This window comes from Medicago sativa, chromosome 8 (genome assembly GCF_051527215.1).
Source record: "Medicago sativa cultivar Bolivia chromosome 8, Bolivia_mono, whole genome shotgun sequence".
Lineage (NCBI taxonomy): Eukaryota > Viridiplantae > Streptophyta > Magnoliopsida > Fabales > Fabaceae > Medicago > Medicago sativa.
Window position 1 is genome coordinate 20,803,054 of NC_140756.1, and position 13,809 is coordinate 20,816,862.

Here is a 13,809-nt window from a genome sequence, read left to right on the forward strand (position 1 = left end):
GTGTTATTAAAGGACCCTTTGTTGTGTTATCCTTGGAGATTGCCCTTGCTTTTTCAATACAATTACTAGCTTATCCCTTTCTTAAATCATCACTTGGTGAGCTTTTCTAAAAGGTCTTTGAATGGGATTAACTCGTATCAAATTCTCGCCATTTTTTTCAATTGTTACATTTACTTCATTAAACGTAAAAGATATGAAATTATTGAAAAAAGATAATATTGAATGTGTGGTTGAAATTAACAATTGAAGTGAATTGATATAATTTCACTTGAGAGAATCAATTTTACTTGTTGACTTGTCGTGACATTTTTTAAAGATCAGTGGTGTCGTTTGTGTGAAATGTACTTTGCAACTTCACCACCTGTTTGTTATAAGATCCCATTGCTAATCTAAGACTTGAACGAATAGTGTCTAGCATCGTTGTCGATAACCTGCAACTCCAACATGTTGACAGAACTACGGTTTCATCGTCATCTCCTGAAGCGAGGCAAAACCAACCCCGTGATATAACTTGGTAACTCCTTTTTCGAATCAAGAAGTTCATCTTTAGAACCTAGAGATCTAGAGGATTTCAACTTTTAAGGAGACCAGAAGACCAACAAAATCCTTTGTGACCTCTTGACGATCGTTCATCAGCAGCCCCAAATCATAATGAAGCAAGGCGAGTGTTAGCTCACATTAAGAACAAACATCAGGAACTCTCATTTGTAATTATTGAAAACCAAGATTCTCATCAACATGTTTCAATTCGTCTAAAGAAGACAACATTTTCCTTCCAAAGAAAGTTTGACATACCAGATCCACACCGTCGTCACCCATATATGTCTCCATGTCCTAGATATGGAAGGCACGGTGGAAACAAACTCAAACCACCGCCGAAAAGTAGAAGACCGTCTACAAGGTATCTAGGGAGACGTGGACATCACGGAGGACACCATAAAGGTTCATTTTCACCTCCAAGAAGTAATGGATTGGGAGGTCGTGAAAATGATTTTCCCAACCGAAATGCTTTCAGCAACATGACTAATGATTATTAAGTCTCAAGGTCACTCCAGAAAACCCTCTCGTTGGAGTTTTATGTCGTAACCACCGACCCAACCGATTCCATGAGTAGATTGACATTGTTATTTCATTTTTGTGAAACTAGATGTTCAATGAAGCACTGGTTGTTTGTCATAATGTTGGAAAGGGTTGTTATGATATGATTTATGGGTTTAAGGCCCAAATCCATCAATTCATGGATTGAACTCGGTTGGTGCATCATGATCTACTTCACCATTTCTGGTAGATAACTCAAGTTAGTAAAGATCATGAGAGCCATGCGAAAGAAGAAAGATGAACCCTTTTGAGATTACATATAAAGGTTTAATATAATGGTCATTATAATGAGGGACATGTACGGTAGGATGAAGTGATACTTTCTCCAACAAGGTCTTTGGAAGGAGATGAAGTTTGTAGAAAACATCGGGATTGAAGCACTTATGGACTTTAATTACTTGCTTGCTCGAAAAGGCCAAAATAAATACATTTAATACGAGTAAATGTTAGAGGTGAAAAAATATGTATATAACAATTAAGAAAAGGCGTGAAGGGCAACTCGGGAAAGACAAAGACAATAAGGGTCCATCTTTAATGTACTGAGATTCTACAAGAATGTGTTAGCCCAGAATTCAAGAAGGAAGAAGTGGAGTTCTTGAAGGTATGAGATCGACCTGGAGTTTATTAGTAAGAGGGGAAGCTGAAAAATTATGCATCCCATAACAAAAGGGGGTACATGAGAGCATAAATCCAAATAGAGGTATTCTCCCCTTGATAAGAGGGTTGGGACCACAAATATGGCCAAAGAGGAGAAGGATTGTGAAGAAGACAGAGCTACATGTGGGTTTCAACATATTTGAAGGAATGTAAATCCCAAGGGGAAACATCCTCGTCGTTATGAGTGTATAAGAGAAGGTTTAAACATCTTGGGATAGTTTACCGATTATAACTACTACAATATATATTTTTTCTCGAAGATGGAACCACCTCCCAGCTAACAATGTTGTATCTAGTTATTTCCCAAACTCAAAATTAGTTTTACGAAACGAAAGTACAAGGAAATGATCTCGTTTACATATAAGCATGATGTTGGGTCAAGGAAGAAAATAAGGTTGATGTTAGCTTTTTACAATGAAGACTTAACCAACGGTGTGCCTAACCAACATGTCTCTGACACGCCTGTGGGTGTACATGAATGTCGTCGTAATAAAACGAGTATCGGATCCACAGGAACTTGTGAATCTCAAGACTACATTTTTCTCCAAAATATGTAATTAAAGAGTGTTTTTGTACTTTCGGAAGATCAATGTTCAAAATTATTGAAGATATGCAAATGGTTTAAAACACCTCAGATTCATTGGAGTACATCACTACCTTGAACTTTCCAAATCCTATTCATTTCTTTTGCCTTGGAAAAACAAGAGTAAGGATGAGGTAATCTCTAAAGTACCAATAAATCTATCTCTAGTAGTAAAAGAAGTGATTCACCAACTTGGCTTCCTATACGCATGGTTTCCATGTCGGCTCAACCCATTAAGTCTGATTACCCATTTCATCCAAAAAGTTCATAGGCGATTATCGTGTTTTGAAACTCTTATCTAGCCTTATATATTCAACAAATACCTTCACCTTTTGGGTTATCAATAGTTGCCTAAAAAAAATTCTTAAACACACGAAAGTTGTATTAGGTTTTAATTCCCCTAATAAGAAAATAATGGGAATATGAAAAGTTTGTCGTAGAACTACTTTCCATGATCCTAAGACACATAAAGACTACTCACTCATCATAGTAATGATCTATCTAATAAAATAAATAAAACAAGAAACTTTTATTAAAACAAATGCAAGATTTTAAAAGTTCTATGATAGAGTGTAGTTAGAAATCAAGGTTAATCTTGTCTTATTTATAGGTTAAGCCTTTTGATTTTGTGCATCTTCAAATAATACAAGATATTAAGGATAGTTTTAACACAAAACCATCCAAGTTATACTAAAGAAAAACCAAAAATTAAAACTATAAGGGTGTTATAACCGTAGCCTGGGGTTACGGCTAGCCGTAATAGGCTGTAACAACCACTACCATTTAAAGCCTTAATCTCTGGCTTGCTTGGTTCCTTCCTTGGTGACGGTTTTGGATCTTTACAATATGATTTTTTTTACAGTGTTTAATTCAGGAGGGTTCGATCATCATTGGGTTAGTTTTTTAAAACTAGACCTGCTAGTACTAAGTCACCCCAAACTGAAATTTTATGACCGACAATTTGATGTCCCGTAGTTACTCGCCCGTTTTATCATTTTTCAGTTTGGTTTTTCCGGTTTGGATCGATCCATGGGTTTTTGTCACCTATAGCCGGAACCATATGATGAGTTCACAAAGGTCCAACGGAGAAATGATTTGTCCAAGACTGTGAAAATTAGTGGTGATCGACCTTAAGAGGTCATGGATCACCTGACCAAATGTCTTCAGAGGAACGCAAACCTATTTGCATTGACAACTACAAAAATTCCAAGAATAGATCGTGAAATAGTCTGTTACAATTTATCCATCAACAAGAAGGATCACTACGTGGTGCGGTGTCGAAGTAAGCAATTACCTGAAAAAGGCAGAAGCCACTAAGAAAGACGTAGAAGACTTTCTAAAGGTCGGCTTTGTATTTGAAGCCAAATATACTACTCCCTCCGTCCCGGAATAACTGACCCATTTTCTAAAAAAAAGTGTCCCAAAATAACTGACTCATTTCAATTTTCAATACAACTTTCATCATTCCCAATACAATACTCCCTCCGGTCTCAAATATAAGAAAAGATTCATTTTTTAGGTTCATTGAGTAGTTAATGTATCTAGTCTACATTGTAAAGCAAATACATTAATTATTCAATGAACCTAAAAAATGAATCTTTTCTTATATCTGAGACCGGAGGGAGTATAACACTAAATAATACTACTTTTATCATTCCTAATACAATATATTCTACTTTCCCCTTCATTTATACACTTTTCTTAATCTGTGTGAAAAACCAAAGTAGGTCAATTATACCGGGACGGAGGGAGTACTTGGTTATCAAATGTTGTACTTGTTAAAAAGGTTTATAATAAGTGGGACATGTGTGTTGGCTACTTTCATCTTAACTGGGTTTATCCTAAGGATTCTTATCCCCACCATAACATTGATAAATTAGTGGAGACCTTAGTACACAATGAAATATTAATTCCCTAAAAAAATGAAATATTAATGATGACATCATACATTATTTAAGTTACTTCTATAACATTTATCATGTCAAGTTTCACAAATCAAGAAAAGAACGAATTCATTCTTTAACGAAACTAACTTAGGTACCCCATTATTCAATATCATTTGATAGATAATTGACTATTACTTTTTTTCCATCATATCCATTTCTCACTCGTCCTATTTTTCCAAAACACAATTTGGATAATAGAATCTGAAACCTTGTATTGCTCAAATTTACATTACATCATTGACGTATAATATTAAGAACTCATAATTGAAAATGACAAAAAAATGAATCAAATTCTCCTTGTATCAATTGATCATATTTCATAGTACATTTACTTACACAAAATTATTAAACACCTAATGCTAAACTTGTGGTGGAAGAACATGGAGGTTGAGGTAAGGCTTGTTTCCTTTCTTGGAACACCTTCCCATTCATCATCACTTATGTTATTTCACGCTGTTGAATTATGTTGTTTAGTTTTTCCTGTGTTGTTTAAGTTTTTTTTTTGTGTGTTATGAACCATGCAAAACTTTCCAAACCTCAGGCTTAAACACAGTCTTGACAGTTCAGATTATATAACCCGAATTGTTTTTGACGATTTCAGATTTTATAATTCGTAAACCCAACATAACATGGCACATTTCTTGTTTTTTCGGATTATAAAATTCGAACACTCCATATACATCACTATTGTGCCAAGAATTCAGGGAAAAATGGTTCAGATTATATAAGTTGAATTGGAACATCACAAAGACGGAGCTTATTTGTATCAGGGATAGTCGGTTTAAAAACCATACTAACTATCCTAACCTCCATCTTTGTGTTTTAGGTCATTGTTAACTGTTCCTGCTGTTTTTTAGTTGAAAATCCGATTTTCAGATTATTTGATTGGATTGCTCCGACACTTGCCCATAAAATTAGAAAAAAGCGTGTTTTTAATGATGTCTTCTTAATATCATGTCTTCATTTTTTTTGTTATTTTCAATTATGTCTTTTTAATATTATGTCTTCATTTTTTGTCATTTTCAATGATGTCTTCTTAATATTATACGTCAATGTTGTTCGGTAAATCTGGGCAATACAAGGTTTTAGATTCTTGAATCCAAACTGTGTTTGGATTATATAACTCGTACAAAGAATATTTTGGGGAAAAAATATGACGCGCGAGAAACAACTAGGGTGAAAAAAGTAATAGTCTAAATAATTAAGATTCTTCGTCGCATCTTATACAAATTCTTATTGGGTAGGATTATCGTTATTTTCCTTGAGAACAATGTTTCCTACACACACCCATTTTCCAACCCATCCTTTTACACATGCATATGTAGCAAAAAGCCAATAAAATATAAACAATTGACCATTTGATATCGATTGGCAAGCCCCACCCCATTTTCTATTTCTTTCTCACCCTTTTTTCTCTCTTCGATCACTTGTCACACCGCTCTGTTTTTCTCCACCAGCCACCGCCTCCTCTCTCGCTGTCTTCGATCTTTCGCTTTCTTTGAACTCTCACTCTCGTCGAATCTCTCTCATTTGACCTCACTTGCCCCTCTATCTGTCTCTCTCTATCTCTCAATGTAGTTCCTTTCTCATTGTATCCTCTGTCGGCCTCAACGCCCCTCTCATCCCCATCCTCACTCGTCTCTCTATCTTCTTTCTACTAGCATTACACTTGTTATGTTTCTTATTGGTCACTATGGATTTTCAAATCTGGGTTTGTGAACTAAGAAATTAAAATGAATTTGACGCGGTGGTGATCAAATGTGATGAGGTTGGAGTGAAGATCCAATGGATGGCAAGGTAGAGAAATGGGTTAGAGGTAAATAGAAAAAGAGGGGCGTGGCTGGTGGGCGATGAGGGTGAAGGAGGAGAGAGAAAAGAGAATGAGAAAGTTGTAGTTGCAGAATAAGTGGGACAAAATTGCCCCTATTTTTTTTGTTAATAAACAAAACTGCGCATGCCATATGGGATGGTGCAGACTAAAGTTTGCCACATGGGGGTGTTCAAATACTAGCACTCTTATCAATTCATCATCATCATAAAAACGATAGGGTGGGTTACCAATAAATCAAAAATGAAAGATACCTTCTAAATATTCAATAGATTTTGTTAATAAGTGCCTCCAATTAAGACACTTTTAAAGATTTTAAATTGAGAAATTATTCTTTAAAAAATTAAAATACTGTAATTTTTAATACATTGAACATACAAAATTTTATAAAAACTTAACATTTCCCTAGTTAAATGAGTTGTTTTTTGAAGAAAAAAATATTTTCTATCATATACAATGATATAATAAATAAATCTTATTTACCAAAAGTGTCGGCAAAATAAAAACCATAATAACTCCATATTATGGGTGATACAAATTTAGAATAATTAATTTCATTTCGCTGACACTTTTGGTAAATAAAAATTAATTATTTACTAAAATTGTCAGCGAAATTTGATACAGTTGATCAACTGGAACCAAAAAGTGTCAGCGAATTGAAATTTAACTTAATGTTAGTTAAATTTGACACTATTGATTGATTGGATCCGTTTCAGTCGACAAATAAGCGTCCTTCCATGTTGACTATGTTTTTGAATGGATCGTTTGTAGAATAAGCATTTACCGAATATTCTAATCGTCATCATTCGAGTTCCCGATTCATTATATTTGATATTGTTAATCTGTTGGATCCATTTTAGTCAACATACAAGTGCCCTTTCATATTGACTTAAACAAAGTACAAATATTTGTTTTAAATTACTTTAACAAAATACACAATTTCATAATCAAATAAATTACATAGCTTAACATCAAGAATCAGGAAAAATATAGGTTTGGAGAGAAAATAGGGTGATTGGAAACTTTGAAACACAAAAATAATGTAACTAACAGTTTTACTCATCATTCTATCATATAAAAATGTCATTTAGGACCCTTTGGAAGATAATTCGCTAATCCTCCGAGACATATCTACCTGAAATCTATATTAGGTGTAAAAATATATTCATAAGGGGCATGCCACATGGCACGTCACATGTGTTTTTTTCAAATAAAAATTAAATAAAAAAGCCAGATATATATAAATGAAATTTAATTCTATGGTTTATTGTTGTTTTTTGTCTTTTTGTATTATTTTTTGATTTGAGGGGCAAATAAAATAAGTTTTCTGGTTGTGTACTTTGATTTGATATAACCTTCTTTCTATTTTTGTATTTTTGGTTTGATATAACCATCTTTTAGTTTATGTATTTTTTTATTTGATAACGACTGGATCAAGAATTTGTTAAGGAATGGTCTTTAATGTATTTGGTCTTTATTCTATTTTGTGTATTTTTTGTCTTTCTAAGGGAATAGTCTTTTCTATAATTTTCAGAAATGATTTTCGCATGTTGTAGAATAAGTGGTGTGAGGTGTGAGGGTCAGGGTAGTTGCCCTTACTACCCATACTTCCAGAATGACGAAGAGTATCAGAACATACACAATGTGTTTGGTTTAAAAAATATAAGCGTTCAATGCAACTTTTCATGAGCAAATGGCAAATGCAACAATTGATTCCTACATTAACAATTCTTCGTTTCTTTGTTTAGATTTGGTCTTTTTTTTCACGTTCATTCATCTTTCTTCTTTTCCTGTCCAACTGTGAGAAAAAATATGTTTTTTTTTTAAGTTATTTTCATCTTTTCTTTGAATTCTTTATTGCTGTTTTATTTGTTTTTAATTGATTGTCACATTATAAATTCATCGTTTCTTCGTTTAGATTTGGTCTTTTTCATGTTCATTATCTTTCTTCTTTTTCTGTGCAAATGTGCGGAAAAAACGTGTTTTTTTTATAGTTATTTCATCTTTTTTTGAATTATATGGTTTATTGTTGTTTTATGTGTTTTTAATTGATTACCACATTAACACTTCATCGTTTCTTTGTTTAGATTTGGTCTTTTTCATGTTCATTAATCTTTCTTCTTATATTATGCAACTTTGAGAAAAATGTGTTTATTACCATTATTTCATCTTTTTTTAAATTCTATTATTTATTGTTGTTTTATGTGTTTTTAATTAATTACCCCGTTAACAATTCGTCCTTTCTTTTTTTCTTCTTCGGATTTGGTCTTTTTCCCATTCATTCATCTTTCGTCTTTTCTTACGCAATTGTCTTTTCAGAAAAAGTGTTTTTTATAGTTATTTCATCTCTTCTTTTTTGAATTCTATGGTTTATTATTGCTTTATGTATTTTTTATTCATCTGATTTTGTGTTCCTATTTATGTATTTTTGTATTTTATAATGTGAACATCGATTGAGAATTTGTTAAAGATTGGTATTTAATGTCACTTTCATTTTTTTAATTATATGATTTATTGTTGTTTTTTTGTCGTTTTGTATTATTTTTTTATTTGAGGAGCAAATAAAATAGGTTTTTTGGTTGTGTATTTTGATTTGATATAACCTTCTTTCTATTTTTGTATTTTTTATTTGATAACGAGATGATCAGGATTGAGAATTTGTTAAGTAATGGTTTTACTGTATTTGGTCTTTACTATATTTTGTGTATTTTTTTTTTGTCTTTCTTAACTAGCCGTCTTTTCTACAATTCGCAGAGATGGTTTGCTCATGCTGTAGAATAAGGGTTGAAAGGTGTGAGGGTCAAGGTCGCTCTTACTATCCTTACTTGCATAATGATGAAGATTATCATAACATATATAATGTGTTTGGTTTCAAAAATATGAGAATGTTCAGTGCAACTCCTCACAAGCAAAGACAATAATTGGCGGCTTCCTTTACTTGAGAAGCAAGGAACATGGACTTCATAACCAAACTATTTGAAGAAAAAAAAATCAGCGTTCATAACCACAACGAATGTTCAGTGCAACTCCTCACAAGCAAAGGCAATAATTGGCGGCTTCCTTTACTTGAGAAGCAAGGAACATGAACTTCATAACCAAACTATTTGAAGAAAAAAAAATCAGTGTCCATAACCACAACTTTACAAAATCAGCGTCCCAACCAAATCCAAATGTTACCACGAATGCTCAAAATCTTGCTGTAAATCCCAATCTTGTTGCTCGATAGCTACGTCTCCATAATTTCTTCCTATAAGTTGGGTGATCATTAAGATTATCAATAAAAATTCATATAAGATAATATGAAAGACTAACACTGAAATTTATGACAACCCGTGTTAATTGATCTATGGTTTGATTAACACAAACACCAATTTTACTCAATTCTTACAGAGTTTATTAATAAAAAAATATCTTTCACCTTATAAGTTGGATTTTGCATGAATGAGTTAGATTCAATATAAAAAAACTTAATAATTCTCTTCAAACTTGTAGGTTACAATTGATAAAAAGTTACTGAATTTTTCAAAGGGTGATAAAACAAAGTGTTGTTGTTTTTTCTTCCCTTTCTTTTATAGCCTAATATATTCTATCCTCTCAACTATAATCAAATATAACTTCCATATATAACAAACTTTTCAGTAAGTAGCAATTTTAGAATTGAACTCAAATTGAGCAAAATATAGTTGTTTTATTTAACAAACCAAATTCAATTATCCTAGTTTAGTAGAAAAAACTAATCAAGCACGAATTTTAATCCATGGTTAAAATCTCAAAAAACAGAAATAAGCAAAAGGAATCCAATCTAGTCTAGTAATGAAAAATCAAAATAGTTGCAAAGGTATAGCTAATATATAGAGTGGTGGTTATGACTTTAGTGGTTGTTTCTTTTGCTTCCTGTAAGTACCAACAACAACAGCAATGGTTCCTCTCATAAGTGTCAATTTCTATCATCTCTCTAGCCTTCAACTCCTCTTCCCTTAGTTTAGCCACTTCTCTTTCATATACTTTTTTAGCTGACATTGTGGAGTCTATGCAGTTTGCCTGAAAATTGCAACAAACAAAGAGGTTGATGTCAATCCAAAAAAGTGACATACAAAGTTTACATTTATTTTAGAAGTGGAATTAAAAAATCTACACTAATTAAAATATATAGGTATAAGTTATAATTGGTTCATTTTAAACTTTGTATTATTTTTTACTATTTTACTGTTTAATTTTTTTCATAAGAGAGTTACTATTAATATAATAATTTCAAAATTTTGGTTCAATTTAGATGATAGGTAAAGATAATGTACAAAATATATAAAGAGGCATAATTAACAAACCTTAACTGATAGTAGGAAGTGGCCTTCAACTTTGAGGAAATATGCTGCATTTAGAGCTAATATTCTTGCCTGCAGACAGGAGCAAACAAAATGGCAAAGAACACACTTGAAAAAATAAATGTACTAGTCTACACCAGTTTCTCCATCACCCTTTAAGAACAGAAAAAATTTATTTAGCATCAGATAAACTTGGTAATTGGTATTATGGCAGCAAAAATGCCAAAGTAAATTCCAAGTAAATCATCATGGCTTGTTTAAAGCATTGGAGAACAAGATTTTGAGGGAAAGAGTATATATTCTTTTGAGGGTTCTATAGGGTATTTATGCCGTTCGGATTCTATTACCCGAACTGCATATGGCGTGCGAGAAATCCTATAGGTTGGGAAAAGAAGGGGCCAAACAAAGCATAGCGAATAATGAAGAAATTAATAGTAGGGAATAGACCTGATCAGGTTGAGCAACATCAGCAAATATGACATCAACCATACCAACCAGAATTCTGTATCTAGCAGGGTATCTTGCATCTTCAATGATGGGAATAACATTTGTTCTCTTCTTAGCCATATTCAACAAGTCTCTTCCACTTCTAGGAGAAAATTCCACTGCATATACCAATCCAGTCTACCAAAGAAAAGAAAAATTAAAGACTAAACTTGCAATGCAATGAATGTATCACAACAAGTAGAGTCTCAAAACTCAAAAGCATCATTATATAAAAATAGTATCAAGAATGAAGTTACTAACTAGTCCAACAATGTCAGATACATGAGAGACTGATGTTCCTGATGCTGCTCCTAAGTAAAGAACGCGTGCTCTCGGTGCCTTTCAATGCAAAAGTAAATAAATTTGTAAAATTATCACAAGCATGATATGGAAGTCTTCTTCTGATGATGAACGAAAGAAATATTAAGCCTGAAGATTTCTGCCATTCATTCATAACAGATATGAAAACATTCAATAAGTTCAATCTTCCAATGATTAGGCCGAGTGCAATTATAAGTATTCATATAATAAACACTCAACATTAAGTTCAGATTAGTGTTGTCAGAAAATAGCAGTTTGCTCAAATTTCGCTACACTAGGGTGCCATAGCGCCACAATAGTCTCTATTTGACAACACTATTTGTACTAAATATTGTATAGAGGAACAATTGCGGTTTATTGACATTCCGCTTACTATAGCACTATAGCCGCCGCTATTTGACAACACCGGTTCACATGAATTTCATGAAAGTTTAATGTTATTCAATTTAAATATATATCATAGAAATTTTTATATATATAAGAACTCACTATCCAGATGTCATCAAGACCTCCCAATATTGCAGCTGCCAACTTAGAACGAAAAGGATTCCAAACTCTGTACTCAACTTTTGTTCCATCTTCACCCTGCAAGAGATGGTTTAATTGTTTAATCAATAATCACCCAAATAAAAATGTCAACAACTTGAAAACAAATTGGTAGAGATGATTAAAAAATAGCCAAGCAATTATATACTAAAATTCAATCGGCACAAGGACATAATACAAGAAAATAGCATGATTAAAAACTTTAGTAAATAACATTAACCACAAAAGTTCTCTATTGTGAGTTAAGAGATAAAAAAAACCTGAATTGCAATGCGTTTCTCATTGTAAACGGATTCACCAGGGACAAGGTTCTTGGTTAGAAGAGCATCACTATTACTAGTCTTGAAAATAAAAACTCCTTCATGTCTATGTGGAATGATTACTCCTTTACTACCACCTCTCATCCCTCCTCCACCATTGCCTCGACCACGACCTCTGCCTCCACCACCACCTCGACCACCACCTCTTCCCTGAAAACCACGTCCGCCTTCACCTCCTCTTCCTCCATTATTATGAGCTCTGAGTGGTCCACCACCACGGCCATTGCGTCCACCACCGCGCCCTAATTCATTGATTTACAAAAGAAAAAATAATAATTATATCTCAATGCATGTTTTGTTTTAAGTATATCTACAAGCAACAAGAGAAATACAAGTACAACCATAAATTATATTTATCTCAAAATGTTCTATTGAATTTTCTAAATGTCAATGCAAACAACCATTAGAGAACAAATAAAATAGAGAAAAAAAATAAAAAATAAACAGTTAGTGCCACATTATACTAGTATATTGAAAAAATTGGTAGAATAAGATAGATTTTTGTTAGAATTTGACTCGTGTTTAATTGATATTGTTTCTGTCAAGAAAAAAAGATAGATTTTTATATATAAAAAACTAAACGAAGAGAGATGAATACTCATCTCTAGCTCTCTTAAATTTACTTCATAAATCTTTTACACCTAACAATACCATAAATTTACTATATTTTTCACTTCTTTCTCTTCGCTCGTACTCTTTCTCGCCTATTTCTTTCTTCACAAGTAAGGTTGACATGTCTATTAACAAGTTAAACAAAAATGGGATCTAGATATATATGATGTTATAGAGATACACACATGTCCACACTAAAATTAATTATAACCATAGATTTGAGATCTGACGATTCATATTACACATCAATTGACGATCAAAGTAGACCATTGAACTTCAAAATATCGTCATTAATTATTAGTTTTGAATTATTATATTGTGTGTTTAATACTCTATATTTTTCTAGAAGTCAAAAATACTATAAAATCAAAACATAACATTAAATATTTTGTAAACAATTTTTCATACGCAAGATATAATATTATATAGACAAATGTTAGCATACCGACTTACTTTAATGTTTTCTCATTAGCTCAAAATTAGTTGATTTACACAAGATATTTTACTTTTTTTTTTTTTAAATCACTTGATCCCAAGATAGAGTTTTTGGTTACTCACACTAATATTTTCTCGGTTATTTAAGGGGTACAACCCATACTAAATGGTCCCTCAAAAAAAAAAAACCCATACTAAATGGATTAATGTCAATCCAAAAAAAATCTGACCAAATGCCACTTGTTGCTGCTACTTTGACAGTTGAAAAGTGAAGGGTATATTAAGGATGGAGAAGGGAGAAGAGAAGATGTGTACGGAAACTAAGGGTTCATTTTTTAAATAACTAAAAGGTATAACTTCAATTTGTTTCTTTTAGGTTTTGAAACATTTTAAGAGAATAACTTTTTTTTTTTGACAAGTTTTAGGAGAATAACTAAAAGCTATATTTTTTTAGTATACATATAAAATGACAATAATCATAAAAAAAACTTACACACATATGTGCATGAGTGGAGGTTCGAACTTCAGTCGTCTGTCGACCTAATAATTTTGACATTTTACCATCTGAGTTAGGATTTGTAGACTCTATAACTTCAATATTATCCTTTTTGTTTTGGATTTTTATTTTTAAATACGAGATGAGACTATTATTTAT

At 32.4% G+C, this 13,809-nt stretch overlaps 1 pseudogene across 1 annotated transcript; it reads right to left on the reverse strand.

Moving 5' to 3' along the window:
• Positions 1–9,780: 9,780 nt before the first annotated feature.
• On the reverse strand, positions 9,781–12,359 carry LOC146897721 (rRNA 2'-O-methyltransferase fibrillarin 1-like; annotated as a pseudogene). The gene is made up of 6 exons (XR_015023087.1): positions 12,048–12,359; positions 11,731–11,826; positions 11,182–11,259; positions 10,882–11,058; positions 10,438–10,506; positions 9,781–10,153 (listed from the first exon to the last, which is right to left on the reverse strand). The product of XR_015023087.1 is annotated as an rRNA 2'-O-methyltransferase fibrillarin 1-like (transcript).
• Between the last annotated feature and the right edge of the window lie 1,450 nt (positions 12,360–13,809).